Below are 7,444 nucleotides of genomic sequence, written 5' to 3'. Positions count from 1 at the left end.
ATATATATATATATATATATATATATATATATATATATATATATATATATATGGCAACAAACCCGAATAAATACAGCCCAAAACCCGAAACCCAAAACCCGAAACTCAGTCTGACTAGAAACATACTCTTCGGTATTTTGGCTGTAACTTTCGCATTCGACCTCGGAATGAGGTGATTAAAGATTTGTTGAAAAGATGCTGAAGAGACCTACAACTTTGGTCTTTTAAGGTTTTCCATATTCACACTGTATCAGTGTGTAAGATACAAAATCTCTCCACTGGTCATTATTTTCCAGATTTATACATCATGCATATTTTGTGCATTTGCACTCATATATACATATATGCATTGAATTGATCTCCAATCAATTCCTAGCATACTCAAACATCACAATATGTTATTTATCATCATATAACAAATTTATTATTATTTATCACAAAATATTCAAATTTTTGGGGTTTTACAGAAACTAAAAATTACCAAAAAATTAAGGGTTATAACTCATTATATAGTGAATTTTCGCTATCCGGGAAATTATTTGATAATGGGTCAAAACCATAAAAATGGTTTAAAATCATGGGTTGTAGCTAATGCAACCTTAATTTCGGCCTCTTGGAAATTATTTTCCTATAAATTGAAACAACTAAAAATGGTCAAAATTCATATGGTATAGTTTATGAAATTGTGAAATTTAGCCTTCAGGAAGTTATTTGCCAATGGATCGAAACCAGTAATAATGGCTAAAAATTGGGGGTTATAGTTCATAAAGTCATGAATTTTGGCTTTTTTATGAGATATTTGCCTACGGGTCGAGTCCACTAAAAATGCCAAAATCATGAATTTTGGCATTCAAGAAATTATTTTCCCACTAATTGAAGTAATTAAAAATTACCAAAAATCGTCAGCTGCAGCTGATGAAATCATGAATGTATGCTTCTAGGAAATTATTTAACCAACAGGTCGAAACCACTAAAATAGACAAAAATCGTGAGTTATAGCTCATGAAATCATGAATTTTAGTCTCCAAAAAAATATTTGCCTCTAGGTTGAAACCACTAAAATTGGTCAAAAATTATAGGTTATAGCTTATGAAATTTTGGCTAGTGCAAAATTATTTGGAAACTAGTCGAAACCACTAAATTTGTCCAGAGCATTGCGTATAGGTTATTAAGTCATGAATTTTAGCTTTCGAAAAATTCTTTGCCAATGGTCAAAACAATAAAAAATTATTAAAATAACAGGTTATAACTCATAAAATTGTGAATTTTGACCGCTGGAAAAGTATTTGCCTACTGTCAAAATCATTAGAAATGGCTAGAAAACTAGGGATTATAACTCATAAAATTGTGAATTATAGCACATGCAATTATTTATCGACGGGTTAAAACCATAAAACATGGCGAAAACTGATGGTTATAACCCATGAAGTCATGAATTTTGGCCTTGAGAAATTATCAGCTAATGGCTCGAAACCACTAAAAATGGCCAAAAACCATGGGTTACAACTCACAAAATCAAGAATTTTGGCATTTGAAAAATATTTTCCTACGGGCCAGACAACTAAAATTTGTTAGAAATCACATCTTATAGCTCATGAAATCGTAAATTTTCACCTTCAGGAAATTATTTGCTAACGTGTCAAAGCTGTTAAAAATAGCCAAAAATCATGGCTATAGCTCATAAAATTACGAAGTTTGACCTTTGAGAAATTATTTACCAATGGATTAAAATTAAAAATAGCCAAACACTTGTGGGTTATAGCTCATTAAATAGTGAATTTTAGCTATCTGAAAAATTATTTGGTAATGAGTGGATACCACTAAAATTGCTAAAAATCATGGGTTGCAACTCGTGAAACCTGAATTTTGGCCTCTTTAAAATTATTTTCCTATAAGTTGAAACCACTAAAAATGATTAAAATTCATGTGTTATAGTTTATGAAATTATGGAATTTGGTCTTTAGGAAGTTATTTGCCAATGGATCGAAACCAGTAATATTGGCCAAAAATCATGGGTTATAGTTCATGAAGTGATGAATTTTGACTTTTGTGAGATATTTACCTATTGGTCGAGACTACTAGAAATGGACAAAACATTGTGGGTTATAGTTCATGAAATCATAAATTTTAACACTTAAGAAATTATTTTCCCACTGATTGAAGTTATTAAAAATTGCCAAAAATTGTCACTTGCAGCGATGAAACCATGAATTTATGCTTCCCGGAAATTGTTTACCAACAGGTCAAAACCACTAAAAATAGACAAAATTCGTGAGTTATAGCTCATGAAATCATGAATTTTAGCCTCCAGAAAATTATTTGCCTTTTGATTGAAACCACTAAAATTGGTTAAAAAATTATGGGTTATAACTTATGAAATTTTAGCCAGTGCAAAAATATTTGGAAACTAGTCTAAACCACTAAATTTGTCAAGAGGATTGCTTATAGGTTATTAAGTCATGAATTTTAGCTTCCGAGAAATTCTTTGCTAATGGGTCAAAAAATAAAAAATTATCAAAAATTGTGGGTGATAGCTCATGAAAATTATGAATTTTGGTCGCTAGAAAAGCATTTGTCGACATGTCAAAATCATTAAAAATGGCTAGAAAACTATGGGTTATAACTCATAAAATTATGAATTATAGCTCATGTAATTATTTGTCAACAGGTTAAAACCATAAAATATGGCAAAAACTCTTAGTTATAACACATGAAGTCATGAAATTTGGTCTTGGAAAATTATCTGCTAATGACTCAAAACCACTAAAAATTGCCAAAAATCGTGGGTTACAACTCACAAAATCTAGAATTTTGACTTTAGAAAAATATTTGCATGCGGGCCAAACAACTAAAATTGGTTAGAAATCACGGGCTTAAAACTCATGAAATCATGATTTTCACCTTCAGCAAATTATTTGCTAATGGATTGAAACCACAAATGGCCAAAACTTATGAGTTACAGCCAAGGTTATCGATAGCGGATAGCGTCACGTGACGGTGAGGCATCGCTAAGGCTATTTGGGGATATTACGGTAAAATAACGGTAAAAAACGCAAAGTCAAATAGCAGTCTAATTTAGATATTTATAAATACTAAAAAAGATTAAAGAACAATCTAAAAAATCTAAAAGTACATATTTGATGATTTAAAAAGATACTAAACATAAAATAGACATGTAACAATCACGTAATACCGAAGATGACTGGAGGAGTCAAAGAGTCATCGTCTTCGAGAAGAATAGCTGAGCGGTGAGAGGACTGCCCTAAGAAGAGCTCACGGTGAAGGAGGTGAGAGGAAGTACTGAGGTAGGTGCCAGAGGCTATGAGAAGTGGCTGGAGTATGTCGAAAATCACAGGAGAGGTGCCAGAGGCTATGAGAGTCGTCGTGAATTTTGGCCTCTAGAAAAAAATTTGCCCATAGGTCGAACGCACTAAAAATGGCCAAAAGTCAGGAATTATAGCTCATGAAATTATGAAATTCTCTCTGTGAAACCATTTGCCAGCTGGCCCAAACCACTAAAAATGCCAAAATTCATAGGCTAAATATCATGAAATCATAAAGTTTTACCTCTAAAAAATTATTTGCTTATTGGTCGAAACCAATAAAAACTCAAAATTTAGGGGTTACAGCACATGAAATCATGAATTTTGGTCTCCTCAAAATAATTTTCCAACAGATTGAAATCATAAATTGGTCATAAACCATGGGTTATAACTCATGAAAATATGAATATTAGCCTTTGAGAAATTATTTGTCAATGTGTTGAAACCATGAAAAAGACAAAAAAAAATCATGGGTTATAGCGCATGAAATCGTGAATTTTGGCTTCAAAGAAATTATTTGTCATCAGGTTGAGATTACTAAAAAGAGCTAAAAATTATGAGTTATAACTCATAAAATCGTAAATTTTGGCTTTAAAGAAATTTTCCCAACAAGTTGAGATGACTAAAAATTATGAGATATACCTTATGAAATTATGAATTTTGGCCTCTGTGAAATTATTTGTCTAATGGTTGAGACAATTAAAATTTATCAAAATCATAGGTTATAGCTCATAAAATTATGATTTTTAACCTCACGAAATTATTCAGAAATGGATTAAAACCACTAAAAATAACCAAAAATTATGGGTTATAACCCCATGTAATCATGATTTTTGACCTCCAAAAAGTTATTTGTTCACATGTCGAAACCATTAAAAATGACCAAAGAATCATGGGTTATATAGCTCATTCAATGATGATATTTAGCTCATAAAATTATTTGCCAATAGGTTGAATTTACAAAATAAGTAAAAAAGCTCATGATTATAGCTCATGAAATTGGGAAATTTGGCCTTTGGGTTACTATATTCTACAAGTCTAAATCTCTAAAAATAGCCAAAAATCGTGGGTTAGCTTATAAAATCATGAAATTTGGCCTTCAGGAACCACTTAAAATCATGAGGAAGACAAGATTTTTAGATCGATAAAGTTCAAATTGATCAATTACTCAATCCACCGATAGCAGACTAACAAATTCTTAATAGTGTACCAAGAACTCAACAAAATCAAGACTTTCAACTGAGGTGTCAGCCTAAGTAAATATCTGGAGCATTTCAAGGACAGTGAGGGAAAAAAATTGATGAACGATAACAGTACCATCGAGCCAAACTAATTAGGAGATGCAAGCAAAGAACTAATGAATGAGAAATATAGAATCAAAACCGTAGATAAACCGGTAAAATTCATGATAAGGAACCAAAAACACCATCTTTTAACAGAATCAATCACCGACTCGAAAACAGATGCATAACTCAGTCCGAACAACTTTTTTATTTGCCTAAATAAGGATAATATTTTCAGATCGACAAAGTTCAATCTGAACAGTAAACGAACCCAGTTGAAGCAACCCAACAAAAACTAAGCATTTTTAAACAAACATTTGTAGCATTTGAACTTAAGGAACAAAATTGATGATCAACAACAGTACAGCCTAGATATATGAATGACAAGATGCAAACAAAGAGTTAAATGAATTAGAAACATCAAATAAAATCTCAGACAAAATTATTAACTCATAACAATCACCTTTTCATCTACCAGTTCTGGTAAAATCAGATATCACCCTATACTCTCAAAAGATTTATATTATCAAGCAAGATTGTAAGGGCATTTTTTTAAACCCAAAATTTTCCCTGACTTAACTCCAAAATAGCATACTATATTATTTTAAAATCCAGAACCAGTATTTTATCCTTAGTTGTTTTCTTACAATTTTTTTTACCCCTAGTTTGCTATATTCAGGTCTAAGCTGCTGTAGTTTTTGGGTACCATTTAAAAAAACTGAATATAGAAACTTGGTTCTCAAAAATTATTCTCAGTAAAGCAATTTTGGGTTTATAAATAAATCAGTGCAAAACTTGGGCTTTTAAGGAAAAAAGCTAGTCATTTCGGCAGTAACTATAATCAAATGATCTATCAAAAACTAGATCAAGCCACAACAACTCAACGAGAAAATCAAGAAATACAGAGATTTAAGAGGATTTCGACCTGCGATCGTCCGGATCCTAATCAATCCACTCGCTGATCCGCCTCCGATTCAGTTGATGCAAGGCGGGATCCGCCGCCATCGCCGTCGCCGGATGCCGGATCGAGGCGGACCCGACCTGCACCAAGCGAATCAGAGGCGGACGCGAAATCGAAACCCTAACCCTAACCCTAACAAGGGAGAGGAAATAAAAATGAAAAAGATCGAATTTTTTTTTTTTTTTATGAAGGCCGAAGGAGAGCTCAACGAGAAGAGGGGATACTTATAGCCAAAGCGGAAGAAGGAGATTGTGACACGTGGACTTTTCGACGAGGGAGGTTGTTTTCTTTCTTTTTACAGTATCGTTTTCGAGGTTAAAAAGTCAGGGGGGGAAAGCTTTTTGAGTTAACTGTTGCAGGATTCGCGAACAGTGAGTTGGATCGGTGCTGGGAAAGATTCGGGAGTTAAATTTGGAAGAGTGGCGCTAGGGCACATCCCAAACACACCTCCAACCATACTTTTTTTCTTATTTGCTACAGTACACCGGGCTTCATATGAGATTTTAAAATTTTAAAAATTACATATGGGATCCGATATACTGTAACAAATGAGAGAGAGGGTGTGGTTAGAGGTGTGGTTGGTGTGCTCCTATCATAATTATTTTTTTGCTTGGAAGTAACAGAAGCAACATCTGCTTCTTTTACTTCAACTACTTCATAATTACTTCGGTGCAAACAAACAGGCCCCTAGCTGCGATCTCGAGAAGAGTGGTTATCTCGTTGTTGCCAAGATAACTGCTTCGGTTTCTTGATTCCTTCGCGAATCAACGAAACTCCAGATTGATCTAATCGTTCGGTGGTCCATGGATATTAACGTCACCGGCACAGACAAAGATCTCACGCAAGCAGCGGGTGATAAACGTCTGTTGCGTTTGTAGCGGGTGATAAACGTCTGTTGCGTTTGTTTGAGAAGAGTTGTAATTTTCGTTCTTATAAAAAGACTATTTTTTTTCATTGTAACGACTGAAGTTGTAATGAATACATCAATGAAAAAATTAACTTTCCACCCAAATCAACAGGTGGTCCAATCGGAAGCTACGAACTAGCTCGGTTGCACGGCCATTGGGGCCCAGCATCGCAGCCGACACGTGGGACGAGCCAACCCGTGCTCCATTTGCCCACCCTTACCTTTGTAAAATATAGATATATATATATGTATTTATATATCTTAAATTTTTGCGTGTATTGCAAACAGTTCTATTTTTCAGGTATATATATATAATATATATATATAATTATATATATTTGATATATATATATTGAGGGTTCTTTCCTTTCAGAAAATATAAGAAGTCATTACTTTAATTACAGTTATCTACTATTTAGTGGACAATTATAATTTTATCTCGATGGGAATATGGACAATTATATTTTTTTTCTTGATAGAAATGTAGAGATAAATGCATATCATGCATAGGAGATAAAAAGGTATTAAATATGAATGAATCATTAAGCTTTTAGATAATAAAGATGTTGGATATGAGATGCAAGTCGGGGAAGGGGGAGTTGAATAGGATTGTTATCGTTTTTTTGCCAAAAACACAGAATATGCAGTGGAATACATAAAATAAAAGCGATAAATGAAATAAAGCAATATAATTGTAGGATGTCTAAAAATTACTACAGATAGCTGATTCTCATCAAACATTGATAATGGAGGTTACACTTCGACGACTTCCAGAAGGCTACAATTTGAAGACTTTCATGAAAATCGACGAATGTTACAATTCAACGACTTTCACAACAACCGATGAAAATTCTGATTCGACAACCTTCACAATCATCAACAAGAGTTACAACTGACGACTTTCACATTTCAAAGAGCCAAGACAAAGATTATGAGATGACAATCTTTGCAACGCTCTAATAAAAGAGAC

General features: G+C 33.2%; 1 long non-coding RNA gene across 1 annotated transcript in view; it reads right to left on the bottom strand.

Moving 5' to 3' along the window:
- Positions 1-5,745, bottom strand: part of LOC109839632 — an 8,912-nt gene extending 3,167 nt beyond the window's left edge. The window contains exons 1-2 of the long non-coding RNA XR_002246675.1: positions 5,532-5,745; positions 3,194-3,430 (exon numbers count right to left, since the gene is read on the bottom strand). This is a non-coding gene — a long non-coding RNA (uncharacterized LOC109839632). The remainder of the gene's footprint in view (positions 1-3,193; positions 3,431-5,531) is intronic.

Source organism: Asparagus officinalis, chromosome 4, assembly GCF_001876935.1.
Source record: "Asparagus officinalis chromosome 4, Aspof.V1, whole genome shotgun sequence".
Taxonomy (NCBI): Eukaryota; Viridiplantae; Streptophyta; class Magnoliopsida; order Asparagales; family Asparagaceae; genus Asparagus; species Asparagus officinalis.
The sequence above is the reverse complement of the archived record's forward strand: the minus strand, read 5'-3'. Positions and strand labels throughout refer to the sequence as shown.